The sequence below is a fragment of the Hipposideros armiger genome, unplaced genomic scaffold (genome assembly GCF_001890085.2).
Source record: "Hipposideros armiger isolate ML-2016 unplaced genomic scaffold, ASM189008v1 scaffold_89, whole genome shotgun sequence".
Taxonomy (NCBI): domain Eukaryota; kingdom Metazoa; phylum Chordata; class Mammalia; order Chiroptera; family Hipposideridae; genus Hipposideros; species Hipposideros armiger.
Genome location: NW_017731439.1, coordinates 2640091 through 2655540, shown reverse-complemented (window position 1 = coordinate 2655540; position 15450 = coordinate 2640091).

Sequence of the window (15450 nt, the reverse complement as noted above, 5' to 3'; positions counted from 1 at the left end):
TGTGGTTCTATCTCCCACCGTCTGATCCCAGTCCTTGGGTGGCACGAAAACCACCTCTTCCCTCTGTTCTTTCATCTAGGGTTGGTAGAGAACTCCAATTCTTGCTAATTTTTGGATTTCCTCATTGTACCTTGTTTGGCTTTTCCAGCTTCCATCACTGTGCAACTGACTCTTTGCATTCTCTTCCTCCTGTTTTAAATACTCAAGTGGTCTCTGATCCCTAAGCTACACCCTGACTCACACACTAACCCTGTTCAGATGCAGCACAGGCCAAAGAAAATTAAGACAAGCAAAGTGGTACCAGGCAACTACAGCTCTTGATTCCAGATCCAAAAAGTCAAGTAAGCTTATACATTTTCTTGAAGTCAACTGCATGCCTTGCCCTTCTCCTTCAGTCCTCTAAACCAGATACTAAGAGCAAGTTGTCAAAAAATTTCACGTTTTAGTGCTTTTTCTTCCAATATGAGAACCCCAATAGTTGCCTTAAAATAAATCTTTTATTACTTCTCCCCCTCTATTTTATGAGTACGGCTGTGGTGGAATATCAAGGCTCAGAACACTTAGGTAGTCATATGTCTAGATGGCCCAGCAGTTCAAATTTAAAATTATAATGCACTTTGGGCCAGCCGAGTGGCCGAGTGGCGCGTTGGTTAAGAGCTGGCTTGGGACGCCAGAGGGCCCCAGTTCAGATCCCACATATGAGGGCCAGTGACACTGCCCTCTACAGCTAAGATGCTGAACAACAGCTCAACCTGGAGCTGGGCTGCTGTGAGTCGCCAGCCACGGAGTAGGCTGCAGCCCCTGTGGCAGTGGGTTGCCATGGGCTACTGTGTGTAGCCAGCAGCCAGCATGAGCGGCCAGCAGCCGCCGTGAGTGCCCAGCAGCAGCCGTGATCTGCCTCACCCGGGAAGAGCGCAATGATGGTGCCAACTTGGGGCCAGTGAAGCAATGTCCTCCACAACTAGACTGAAGAACAAAAGAATAGCAACTTATCTGTTTCCCTTCCCCCAATTCTCCAATTAAAAAAACAATAAAATAAAATAAAATTGTAATGCACTGACTTTTAATTTAATTGTAATTAATTTAAACTTAAATATTAATTTTTTAAATTAATATGGAATAAAATACTTTCTTTCTTTTGGTGTATAGTTCCATGAATTGTAGCATATATACAGAGGGTGCCCTGAAAAATGTATACACATTTTAAGAAAGGAAAAAACTGAATTAAAATTGTAATGCTCAATATATTGGGTTGTCAGAACAGTCATGATGCATTTTTGCAATGAAAAACAGAAAAAATACGTCATGACTTTTCTGACAACCCAATATATTGATAACAAAAGATGAACATAAGTCATGTGTATTCATTTATTTTGGCACCTCAGGTATAGATTGTAACCACCACCACCACAAGCAGGATACAGAAAAGTTCCATCATCCCCCAAGCCTGTCATGTTACCCCTTTGTAGTCAAGCTCTCCACTTACCCCTAATTTCTGGCAGCCATTAATCTGTTCTTCCATCTTCATAGTTTTCTGTTTGATAATTTCATATAAATAGAATCATACAGTGCATGATCTTTTGAGACAGGTTTGTTTCACTCAGCTGAATGCCTTTGAGACATATCCACATTGTACTAGTTTGTTCCTTTTTATTACTGAGTAGTATTCCATTGTAAGGATGTACCACTGTTTGTTTTATCTGTTCACCTGCTGAGGGATATTTGGGTTGCTTACAGTTTGGGGCAATTATGAATAAAGCCACTATAAATACGCACATACAGATCTTTGTATGAATATGAGTATTCATTTCTCTAGGGTAAATGCTGAAGAGGAGGATTTCTGAGTCATGTAATAAGTGTATGTTTCATTAGATAAGAAACTACCAAACTATTTTTTAGAGTTGTACCATTTTGCATTCCCACCAGCAACATACAAGAGTTTCAGTTGCTCTACATCATTGTCAGCAACTGATGTTGTCAATATTTTTTAAATTTTGGCCATTCTAATATATATGTAGTGATATCTCATTATTTTAATTTTTATTTTCTTAATGGCTAATAGTGTTGATATCGTTTCATGTGCTTATTTGCCATCTTTATATCCTCTTTAGTAAAGAGGCTGTTCAGATTTTTTGTCTATATTTTAATGCAGTATTAGTTTTACTACCATTGAATTTTCAGACTACTTTCTATATTCTGGACATAAGTTCTTCATCCAGTATATGATTTGCACATTATTTTCCCAAATAATGGCTTATCTTTTTTTTTCTTTTGTAATGGACTCTCTTGAAGCAAAAATGTTTTTGATTTTGATAAAGTCCAATTTATTATTTTTTCTTTTATGGATTGTGCTGTTTGTCTCATGTCTAAAAATTATTTGCCTAAGTGCCCATTTTGCTCCAGGTCACAAAGGTTTTGTCCTATGTTTTCTTCTAAAAGTTTATAGTTGCCTAGGATATAAGAGTTTGGCAAAATTATCAAAAGCAATCTATGATGGTCAATTGATTATATGGAATCTATAATACAGATTATTCTATAATTTAATTATTTTAACTGTGTGTTACATAGCCTTTTTATAAATTTTTATAATAAATGTATGTGTGTGCGTATACTTTCTTTTTTTTCTGAAGAGCTGGTTGTCATTCACTTCCCAGCACAGCAGGGCCCCAAGAGCACTGCTATAAGGGGCACACTGGTGGTTTTAATCATGAATTTTGCATTTTGGTGCACCTGGAATCTAATTCTATGGGTACCGTTTACTGACTAACTTCATGTGAGTTACTTAAAGTTGCTAGACCTCAGTTTAAATACATGTAAAATGGGCAAATAGGTATGACACTGACTTTGCAAGGTTATTTTGCAGATTAAATCATCTTAAGTTTTACATAGTGCTTAACAACGTGCCTGGAACACAGTAAACTTTCAAAGAATGTTCATTATTGTGTATTGGCCTATATTTCAAAAATTAATGTTTCTCATGGTCACACTGGATTATTTAAGAAAGAATCCGTTTTGCTCAATATATTTTAAAAGAAAATAAGCAATATGTTTTAGACTGATTTTCATCCAAAATGGTGAAAATCAAAACTTAACTGCTTAGGCAGTTAAGTTAAAAAGGACACTGTATATGGAAGTTGCCTTGGAATTCCCTTGGCTGGCCATCACGAGTTATTTCTACAGAGCTTCCTGGCTCCCAGAGTGCATTCTAACACACGCTCATCAGGTCTCTACAACCAGAAGGTCCCTGTTGACCATCAGCATTTCTACAGCTGTTGCCTGATCCAGCAAGAAGTTCTTTTTGTTTTTATGACAAACTAGAAATATTTGTCTTTGTCTTTAAAAACCAATCAAAGCTGTCTTAGGACTTTTTGACCTCAAGGGAAGCAGACCAGCCCAAGAGCAGCCTAAGGAACTCTTCTGCTCTCCTTATGAACCTGTAACCAGCAAGCTGGGTGTTTTTCCTGTTTGCCCACTGCCTTTGTACCAAAATGTTCCCTACCATCAGTCCCCCTCATAGCCTCACTCAAAGTGGGAGCAAGATAACAGGAAGTGAGGGAAACTGGTTTGTGCTATGGTCAACAGTACAGAGGTTAATGTGTCACTAAAGAAAGGTTCAGAAAAAGAACATCTAAGATAACACAATCCTTCCCCATGGGTTACAACAGTCCCCGTGCTTTTGTGCTAGTTATTCTTATGCAGAAATATTTTCCTAATAGTCCCCCTAAACAAATGCACAAGTATAGGCATTTGTTTGTATTTGTATATGTATTCGTAACCATACTCATCCACATACATATAATATGTGAGTCTGTTAAAAAGGCATTTAATGACTAGTTTCTTTTGCATTAAGATTAAAAGGATTCTCTACTTGATGAGTGTGCTTAATAGAGTATATATTTAAAGAATTACTTTGCCTCTGGGCAATCCTTAGCCAAGGCATACTTTGCTTTTTATTATACCAAGTGCTTGAGAAGAAACTGGATAAATCACTGGATAATGTGTATAACTCTTTAGATATGACATAGTCAACTTACTAGTATGTGTAATAAATAGGATATGAATTAAGGAGAAAATGTTGTTTCTATTTGACTTTGGAATGTATTATGTGAGTAACTGCCATGGTAATAAATTGTCTGTCCTGCTTATGGGCATCTTCTTTTGGTTGTCTAGTTCGTCATTGTTAATACCCAAAATTGAACATAGATACCCAGAAATGACCCAGGCAAAACATGATACAGTGGGATCAAAATCAATGTGGCAGTTCGGTTTTTATAAAGCAACCTAGAATTGCATTAGCTTTTTCAATAACTGAATTAAGAAATAATTAAATGTGTAGATAAGTAAAACTTTCATGGTTTATCACTAAAGCAAAGTATTCCATGATTACTGTTTAAGTGAGATTATGGTATGAACATTGGATTTTCTATCTATTCATATTAAATTTAATTTTGTTAGTTTAAGCCTATTCCACTAGCCTATTGAAATCCTTTAAACCTCCACTCTATCAATATTAGCTATTTTTCTCAGTTTTTTTTCAAAGACATTTGTGTTTTCAAAGATGTTCATTTTTGTCTGCTCAGAATCTTTTTTTTTTTAATAACACTATCTTAATAACCACTGTCTATCCAGGTAGTTTGGGTGGAGCTGACCTAATGCCCTGGCTCCGTGGGTGGGTATGTAATTTTGGCCTCGCTAATCAGAATACTCCTTCACTCTGGCCACTGTTATTGATTCAGGATTAGATACATGACTAAGTCAGGCCATGAGAGTCATCTCAGGGCTTCTGCTGAGAATTACTCTCCTTTGAAGTTGCTAACCTGATAGAGTGTAAGAATGAAGTCACAGGGGTCATTTTTAACATCACTTGGAGAAGGTTACATAACATGAAGCCAACAGAGAGGAAGCAGAGCCAAGAGATGGTGAGAAAAAGACAATATCTGTACCACATCAGTCAAATTTTGTAATCCAACCTGTGCCTGTCGTCTCACTTCTGAAACTTTCTGATTAAATTTCTATCACATGCAACTAAAATTTGAGCTGTAACTCTTTTATCCCCTAACTCAAAGGCCTCAATACCATGTTGAACTAGGAAAAAGCACAGGACTCTCTGTTAAAAGCTCAATCTTCACGGAAGTTCAGTTCAATGTTGGTTTTCATATTATTCTACCAGCTATGAACATATATGCCAGCTTCAATTTTTCTACTTCCAATGATATCAAGACTCTCATAAGGACCTTGATGAATGAATCACCTACATGATATCTCCTTGTTCAAAAACACTTTTAAAAAATGAAAGAAGCTGCATGTCATGAATCCAATGTGTTTTTCAATTGTAGAGGACAACTGCCAGTATTTCGTAGTCTGGATTCCTGTTTTCTTTCCAAAAAGCACACTGATTTCCTTTTAGAGAATGAACTATAACCCTCTGTGTCTGTAGGCTTGGCAGACAGGCAAACCTAGCTTCCTGTCTCAGACCATGATCGCCCAAGGGTCCAGATCCTCTCTTTATCTGCCTTTTAGGACAAGGGGGCAGGCATGTAACTAAGCTTGGCCAATCAGAGCTTCTCTCCTTAGTCTTTGAATTCTGAGTAGTTTACACCAGGATAGAGGTGTGGTTGCTTGCTCTTTTTAATGATGGTGCACAGACCAGAGTTTTCTTTCTATAAGATGGGTCTCCAACTTTCTGCTGCCTACAAACTAACTGATACATGAAAGATCATTGTTTTTCTAAGAGCTCACCAACTTTGTGTTTAATGATCAAACCTATAAATTTTTCCAGGAATTTCTTTAATTCACTGATTGCTCTAACCCGTCTTTTTCTATCCTTGAAAATATGTAAATATTTTATCTTTCCTGTAGGGAATCGCTTTCATGTAGGAACCTCTTTCTTTATCCATGATTTCCCTAAGGTGGGTGAGACATTCTGCTTACCACATTCTATCTTAATACCCGTGGATGGATTTCACACTCAAAGATTTAAGTTTGTATAAAGAAATTTAATAATTTCTTCCTAGGTTTTTCTCTAACTTGGCTTCAACTTGTTGACGAAAAACATCCAGACTAAGACAAAACTTATCAGAGTTTGAGCCAAACTGACAACAATTGCTGGGAAGCAAAGTCTCAATGGATTGAGAAAATGCTCTGGAAAATGGCTGTTTTGCAACTAATTTTATACATTAGAATCAAAGAAGGAGGGTACATGAAATCCATTGGTTGTAGATTAAGGGGGTGGGAGAAAGCAAAGCAGGGAAATCTCTGGAATTCGATAAAAATAAAATGGAGAGACACACACTTCTTTTACATTGGTGGGTACAGGATAGTTAATAGCATTTTACAGCACATAGAGACAGTATTTGGGGAACAAGATAACAATGAGGGATTTTGTAGATTCCTGCTCTGGTGTGGTGGGTTGTGCCCCCTGGGGGGTCTGGAAAAAGAGATTACTCTGACATTCCAAGGGTATGTTATCTTAGCTGCAAAAAAAAAAAACACAGACAAGTTCATTTAAGGTAAAGATTGACCTTTGTTAAGGAAACTACAGGCCAAGGATGTGACTACTGGCCAGGATTCTCTTTTAGTTAGGAATTTTTTTTTATGTTCAGATCATCTAATGTGGTTACTTTTCAGTCTCCTGAGCTTGTCAGGTTTAATATGTGGCCCCTTTTCCGTCCACAAACTGACTTAGCATAGTTTTCTAAATCCTTTGTTCTTTAGAGATTATGACTTCTGTCAAAAAAATAAAATAAAATAAAATAGATAGCAGCATAGAAATGTTAGTTGTTTCTCCAACCTGAAATAAAATCTTTTGTCTCAGTAATACTGAGTTTACTGCTTAAACCTGTTGCTTAATCTTGAGCATGTTGACTTAATCATGGTAATGTTTAAGTTATTAATCCATGAACTGGAGACAGCGAACTCAGCTTTTTACAGTTTGCTTAAGGAACTGCATTATAGCAGAAATTCACTGATGGCAAGTTTCTACCCTCCTGTCCAACAAGCAGGACATTTGTAGTTTCAGCCTCCTTGTCCTTGCTGCATACAGAGTTCTAAAGGTCTTTTTCTTATATTATCATTTCCTTCCAAGATACAGGACATTCCAAAATCCAGCTTTTCCTTGTTTAAGCCAGAAACTGGCATTATCTCCTCGGTATTTGCTCTTAGTTATGAGTTCTGATTTCAGGGAGAAGTTCCCTAAAAACTTGGACATATGAGGAGTAAGCTTGCCATCGAGAGTTTACACAGTATAAATTTACTAATGCTAGATCAAAGCAGAGATCAGCAAAGCCATCTTACAATGCTAGAATATCACTTGGGTGAGTAGTTCCCATATGTTGAGATTTCACAGACAAGTAAAATTTTTAAATGAAATAAAATCCAGGGTTGCCAGATTATAAATTTGCCAAGGAATGCCATTAGAACCACAAATAATAAAATATCACGAAAGATGAAATCCCTCCCTCCAGTGACCAGGAAGTAAAATGGCGCATGCTAAGCATTTCATCAGATCCCAGCAAGCAAGCTGTTATGTCGTAGTTCTGCCCAGTCTTTGTGTTTCTGGAAGAGCACTAATGGGATATGAGTGAGCATGGCCAGTTTTTTATTTAAGGCAGTCTAAGCAATCACAATTTGAAGATGGGTGTGGGCAAGAGGCTGAGGTGCTAGTGACTTAAAGGAAGTGACCCTGTTCCACATAATAAAGGGAAGATCTAGTGACAAAGCTTGTTTGTAGAGAGGCAGCCTTGCTCATTAGGGGCGGTAAAGAAATGTTTTTCTTTGTCTTCATGGACTTAGTTCATAGGTTGTAAACTGGTTGATGATTGATCTAATCTAGTGTGAAAATGTATTTTGTTGTCCCACATAGTATTTAAAAAATGGTTTCAGATGCATATGAGTGTACTTTTCAAGTCAACAAAAATTATATTGCTTTGTATACTATAGCTGTTTCATTTTAATCATCAACATTGCCTTTTTGACTTCTTAGGCATATGGTTCTTTCACCCTTAATTTACACCAGGGATCAATAAATTACATCGGTAAAGGGCCAGGTAATATATTAAAAAATGTTCATTTAATAATAATATATTAAACTTTGTGGGCTATATGGTCTTTGTTGCAAACACTCAAATTGCCATTGTAGCATGAAAGCAGCCAAAGCACTAGGTGAATAAATGGGTGTGGTTGTGTTCTAATAAAACATTATGTACAAAAACAGGCCATAAGCTGGGGTGGCCCCAGGGCCATATTTTACCAAATCCCCTGTTTAGACTATAGTGTTATTGATAATTAATATTTGATCTTAAAAGATGTTATGTGTCTCTGAAGAGATATGTGAACATATACACAACCAATCTGATTATCAGGAAGAATAAATGGATGTTTCTCTAAGTAAGCTGATTGAACTTCCCTTGGTATGTGGAAGGTCAAAGTCCACCTTGAACACTTTACTATAGCCCTTACCTCAGGGTGGTATTCTAAACTGAATAAATCAGACTTATGAAAGTGCAAGTGCTATTGGTGGAGATCATAATGGAGAAAAATCCATAAAAAAACAGACTTTAGAAAAAGTAGTATTTTGAAGAAAGGCCTCAAGTTGAAATCAGGAGAGCAATGTTAGGTAATTCATATGTCCATAAGAAGAGGCCACACAAAGAATTTAATGTATCAATAGTTTTTCCCTTGAGTCCTACAGATAATCATATTTAGTGGGAAGTTTTTTTTAATCTGTTATTATTTTTAGAAATCTCAAATCCTTAGAAAAGCTCAACTGGAGTTCACCCATATCTGTTTTACTCTCCTTCTTGGCACACAGTTAAATTACAAGCCCAATATTGTAAAGACCCCTTTGTAGTCAGGAGAAGGCCCCCATGATTGAACTTGTATGAATAGAATGTGGGTAAAGTGAGATGTGCCTTTACAGGACAGGCTAATATAATAAAACATCTGCCTTTTATGATCCTCCCTCATTTTCCCCTTCTGTAATAACCTCAGGGGCCATGAATTGAAAATGACAGAGTACAAGACGGAAGAAGCCTGAGTCCCTGAGCTACCTCTTAAAAGAGATCCAATCAGTAGAGTTACCCAGGACTTTTCATGAGTGAGAAATACATTTTTATTGGGTTAAGTTGCTGAGATCTGGGATGGCTTGTTAGCAGCTGCCCTACCCAGGCTAATACATGGATACATAACTACAACCTAGTGTTTTGATGGGATGGAGCATAAGGAAACAGACCAAGGAGAAGAGGGAACTGGTCTCTACAAAGAGGGAGGCAGCCCAACGAAGGGCTCTGTCCATGATCCACCTGCATCATGGTCCACCTGGATATGAGAACTGGACAAGGCACTAGGGAGCAACTGACAGGTGGATATCTCAGGACAGAAACTCAAGAAAGGTGACTCTTGAAGGGAAGAAGCTGACATATGATATGCATATATATAAATAATCAAAGTGGGATATGTGTGTTAGTTTGTGTGTATATATGCTTATAAATTCTAATTGTGCCACAGATCATTAAAATTTTTATCAAGCATCAATTTCTGTTCAGAGAACCATTTGAAAACTATCACCCCAGGATAAATGAATGGGCTTTCCTAAAGGGTGTGGTCAGTCATGGAAACATAGACTAAGAGAGAAACAGAGGCCATTGTTGGTTATGTCTACCCCAGCACCATCCAGGGAAGAGAGGGTCATAATCAATCATTTTTGGCTATATTCTATCCCACTAGCAAGAACATCCTTAACATGAAAATGGATGCAGGGAGTGGCCAGTTATTGGACTTTTGATGCTTTGGTCCTGTTGACAAAAGCATTCTCACTGTAAAGCAGATGAATCAGGCTATCTTAGCTATTATTAAATATGTAATTCACCCAGTTCCTCTTGTTCTGATTCCAGAATGTGCAGTTCATGATGGCCTCAAAGTTCTCACTCATCGATATTTATAGGACTCATTACAAGTTGCAATTGGCATTTTAGTTTTATGTCATCTTATGAATTTGCATAAAAGTCTTATGCATTCATCTTATGATGTTGGATAATATAAGTTTGGTCCTGAAAGATGGAATTGGTCTTGATGAATTATCAAGTTCAGGTTTCCTAGAGAGTGTTAGACTCTAAACTGTGGTACTTTAACTAAGAAAGCAAATGCCACCCAACGAAGGTTTGTAGCAAACAGCCTTTTCACTAATTTCTTATATAAAGCATACATCACATACAGCTGATATGACCCACTCTTCTTATTTGCATATCTAATGTTCTATCTTCCACAGGGTCTTCATTATTAAAGATGCTCATCTGAAGGTAACAGAAAACACAACTTTAAAAATTAAGGAACTCTAGAATTAGATGTCTATCAGATATAGATAATCCCTGTAGGTCTTTGGCTCTGTTCTCTCCTCTGTACTCCCTTTATTCTCATGGTTGCAAGATGGAGGTAACAGGACAGATGATCAAACAGCCTCCACAATATTCAGAGACAGAAAATACTAAGTCCTCCTTATATCTTTTTTAAAAAGCTATAAAAACTTTCCAAGAAACTTTCTAGCATGCTTTCTCTCAAATTTCACTGGTCATAATTTTATTGTTTGTCTATGCCTACATTTGAGTGAAAAATGAGACTACTGTACATTGCTTAGAATAATCAGGGTCCACCTTCCCAGGGTTAGAGATAGAGGTGCCCTCACCTGAAGCCCTTGAAGGAGAAGGGCAGACACCTAAGAAAATCAGAGTTCTGCTATTAAGGAGAAAAAACTTGAAAATGAATGGTAAGCAATATGGCAGACGTCTACAAACAAGGCCACAGACAATCCTTTGTATGTGATTGTCACTTCTCTCATCAAAAAATGATTCTATTTCCCCTCCTGTTGAATCTGGGCTGGCCTTGTGATGTGCTTTGACCAACTGAATGTGAGGAACTAACAGTCTCTGACTTAAGAATCCTGACAGCTACCTGTTTCACCCTTTTGGCAGCTTCACATTACAGCTACCATGTAAATAAGATTGAAGAGAACTTACGGAGATAGAAAGGTCCAGCCAGTCCCCAATTGTTCTGGCCACCCATGCTGAGTGGAGCCACCTTCGGACGTGGGAGTGAAGCCATCTTGGATACTCTAGTCTAAGCCAAGCTCACACCTGAATTTATCTGTATGTGTGATCCCAGCTGACACCATGAGGAGCGCGAGAACCTCAAAGGGACGAGCCCCGTCAATGCCCAGAATTGTGAGAAATAATAAATTGTTGATTTTTAAGATACTAAATATTGGAGTGGTTTTTTTCACATAGTTATAGGTAACTGTCTTAGTCTATTCAAGATGCTATAACAAAATATCACAGATTCGGTGGCTTATAAACAACAGACCCCTTAACTTACAACATTGGATTGTAATTCAAGAAGGCAATTTCATTCATCTTGCTTCAGGCATGAGCATGAAGTTCTGAAGAAGAGCATGTACCCCTATTTTCATAGGTACATTAGCCCTGAAACTGATGGTTCTCTAACTGTGAATGCCAGCTCTAAAAGGTGATTCTATTTGATGATTATGTCCAAGCAATATGAACTAAACTCATGCTTCTCAATCTTTAATGTGCATACAAATCTCCTGGGGATCCTTCTAGAAAGTAGATTCAGAGTCAGTAGGTCTAGGATAGGGCCCCAGAAGAATCTTGCTAACAGGCTCCCACTGAAATGTGCTATCTCTAACAACCATCAAATATTCTATTGAAAAGTGAAATCTTTAGTGAAACCGTTTATAGGTGGGCCATATATTTCATGACTTCAAGTTTCACTGTTTCACTCATCTGGACCTATAGAATTAATATTCATCTCTTCATTAATCTTTCATATTTAATCATGTAGCTGAAAGTGACATTGCTAAAGAATTTGGAGTAGCAAGAATTAATTGTAATTATGTAATGGTTTACATAAAAAAGAAATTCCCAGAAACAAATACTATCTAAGGTATATATAGGCAGTATTTTTTAAGCTACGTAGAAATAAAACTGGAGGGAAATTCAGCTAAATGTAATAAGAATTGTAAATGGATGGGGGTATAGTATGCACAAGTGTTTATGTGTGTGTCTATCTTTATTTTTTCATTTTCTTCTAACTTTGTTTTTTCAAAAAAAAATTTAAGCTAGACCATTTTCCATAATGCAAAAAGCCTCTCTTTCTAGAAAGATAGTGCAAACCAGGTTTATGACAGAGGAGCAGTGGTTGTTCTAATAATTTTGCAGTAATGGATAAAGTTGTGGAATACTTGTGAGCAAAGAGGTGATAGACCCAAGAGCCAAGAAAGAGAAAAAGGAAAAAAGAAACTTCACAGAATTTACAAAATTATTGGAGTCTTTATTCTCTTAAATCTGAAAAGCTTATTTGAATTACCTGGGAAGAAAATAGAGAGAAAAAGAAAATTTAACTGAACCTATTTGATTTTTAGCATTCTCTTTAGATAAAATCATCAACATGACCTTCAACATCAAGGTCAGAGCCCTTGAGGGTAGTGAGAGGGGCATTCAAGTGTGCTGCCTTTGGGGACTGGTGGCCTTAGTTTACTCCCAGCTCGGCTACTTTCAAGGTTTGGATTATGTTCAAGACACTCTCTTCTCTGAGGCTCAGTTTTATCATATGTTAAATAGGGGCAAACATAGCGTTTGCCTCAGAAGTGGTTGTGAGAATTGTCAATGTATGTAAAAACTTAGTACAATTTCTGCTTCAAAACTGTTTACTATAAAAACAAACCTTTATGCAAGCATGATAAGTGGAATTATATTTGCAGTGGGTAAATTATAGGAGGAAAAAAGAAATGTGTTTGAGTAGCATATTTCATATAGTTCTAGGACATATTCAACTTTAACCTTTTAAGAATAAAGATATTAAATGTTTAATGCCATATCTAATCTATAAATTTCAGGGCAAATTTATAATATAATAGAGTCCTCTTTTTTATCGTCACTGTGAGTACTTCACAATGTTTTGAGGTCCCCTAGTAATAAACATAATTTTATGTTTCTTTTGCTATCCAAACAGATTTTAAAGCTCTTACTGATATTCTGATAAATATTTTACAACTGCCCCTTCAAGGGGAAATAAAAGACTGATTTGAAGTGTTTGCCAAATTCCATGGGATAAATATTCTGACCATGGCCAATTTCAACCTACCAATGTGACATCACTGAACCAGGAATTGGGAAGAAATGTGCAGTAAAACACTATTCTATAGTATTTCTAACATATGGATTAACTAGACTTCATTTACCTCAATAGTGTAGATTATGGTAAAATTTTTAAAAATTAAAAAAGAGGCTTTTAATAATGTTACCTTTGTTTTTAATAGAACTAATTTAATTGTAAGTTTACATGATTCAGCTTTTTAAAAATAGCTGTGTTTAATAGTCAGCTCTCAAAATTCCTGAAAATTTAGCAATTGGCTACCTTGAACCACTACGGGCTGATGGCAGCACAGCATCTGGTGCTAATTATCATACAGGATATGAAGATGAATGACCAAATCAAGAAAAAGTCAAGCATTTACTGAAGGTCCATTCTATGTCCACAAACATTACTTCACTTATACATACATGTGAGGTCAAGGAAGGTCATTATCCCATTTTACTGAAGAGAAAACTGAGGCCCAGAGGGGTAACCAAACCAACCAAAGTCAGGGTTATAAAGGGCTAGAGCAGGAATCACCAACTGAGTTTCCAACAGGGAGCACATAGGTAACTTACCAAACAGAAGTGAGCCAGGTTGGGTGTAAGAACACCTGGAGCACCTGGAGATTGGGTAGGGGTTATGCTAAGCAAAACTCACAGCTGGCATTTTTAAGCACTTATTAAGTGCCAAGCACCATGCTGAGGCTTTGCAGAGATGAATTCATTTACTCTTCAAAACAGCTATGAGATGGGGATCTTATTATCCCCACTGTCTAGATGAGGAAACGGAGGTTCAGAAGGTTGCCTTCGTCACACAGGTAGGAAGTGGTAGAGCTGACATAGAATTCCCGCCAGTCTGGGACCCAAGCCTGTACTCTCATCCTCTATAAATGCCTCATTGAAAGGGAGCAGCTGCTACACAGCTTGGGTCCATTACAAAGAAGCAGGCCAGGGTTGCCAGGCCTTCCAATCTATCAAGAAAATATGTGAAACAGACTGATCTTCACTTAATTCTGGAAAAATTCTTGGTTGACAGGTCTTTGACTATTTGTTTCCTGCTGTGATTTTCTTCCCCTCCTTTGGGTATCCTGTTATATGAATGCTGACACCTTTTATTTCTAGCCACAGTGACTGTTAACATTTACATACATATCTACATCCCCTTATCCATTCCTGATACCTTGTGATCGAGTTTTTAGACTTCATCTTCTAGCTCACCTCATCTTTCTTTGGTGCTAACCATTCTGTAGTTCAATCAATCAATCAGTTGCATCTCTCCAGATATGGTTCTCAAACTTGAATGCCTTGGAATCCCCTAGGGGTGAGTCTTAAAACACAGATACCTGGGCCCATTCCCAGAGTTTGTGATTCAGTAGGTCACGGATGGATACAAGAGTATGGATTTCTAACAAGTTTCCAGGTGATGGTGGTGCTGTTGGTCTGGGGATGACACTTTAGAAACTGCTGCTTCACTACAACTCCTATCTTTCATACCTCTACTTCCTTTATAACTGCCTTGTTTCTCTTCCATGTTACCAAACCCTACCATATTGCTTTGCATATATTCATTTTACTTATTTTAAATTTCTTGTTCTAATACATTAATTCTATTCTGTTTACGATAAGCCATTAGGGCTTTTTGTCTTTCTTTTTTCATACATGGAGTCCCCCTATGTACATACACATATATGTAAATATTTATATTTCAATATAAATACACACTTATACATATGTAAATATACACATGGAAACCCCCTCGTCTGTGATGTTTCCCTGAGGCGCATCAACAATGTGTATCTAGCACAAGAGAAAAAGGCCGGCCCTGCCTACCTGCCTCCTAGAGACTGGATTAGGGGATTCATCTCAGAAAATAGCCTGAAGCTCTGGGATGAACATCTCTTCATTCACCACCTCATCCCAGGTGATGCTGCCACCAGGATCCATGCTCTCTTTTCCAGGGTCCTCGTAAACACCTGTCACCCAGCTGTGCGTGTATGGGGGCTGGGGGAGGTGGGAGAATGTTCAGGGTCTCTAGGTCTGACTGAGCCTGGTATTAGGCACCGCTGTCTTTAACCCAGTTTAAGCAGTCAAGATTATAATGAAGAATTGTCTGTTTTCAAAATGTTTTTGGTGAGTCAAGGTTTAGAATTTTTTTGGTGACTTGGTAATAGTTTAGGAGATAACCTGCAGAGTTTGTTTTAGGGGCTGTAGTCAGAAACCAGAAGTACAGATACTTCAGATTTCCAGCCACTTTTGAAAATTTGCAATCTGTACAACAGTTTTGCATATCTAGGCTATTTACATC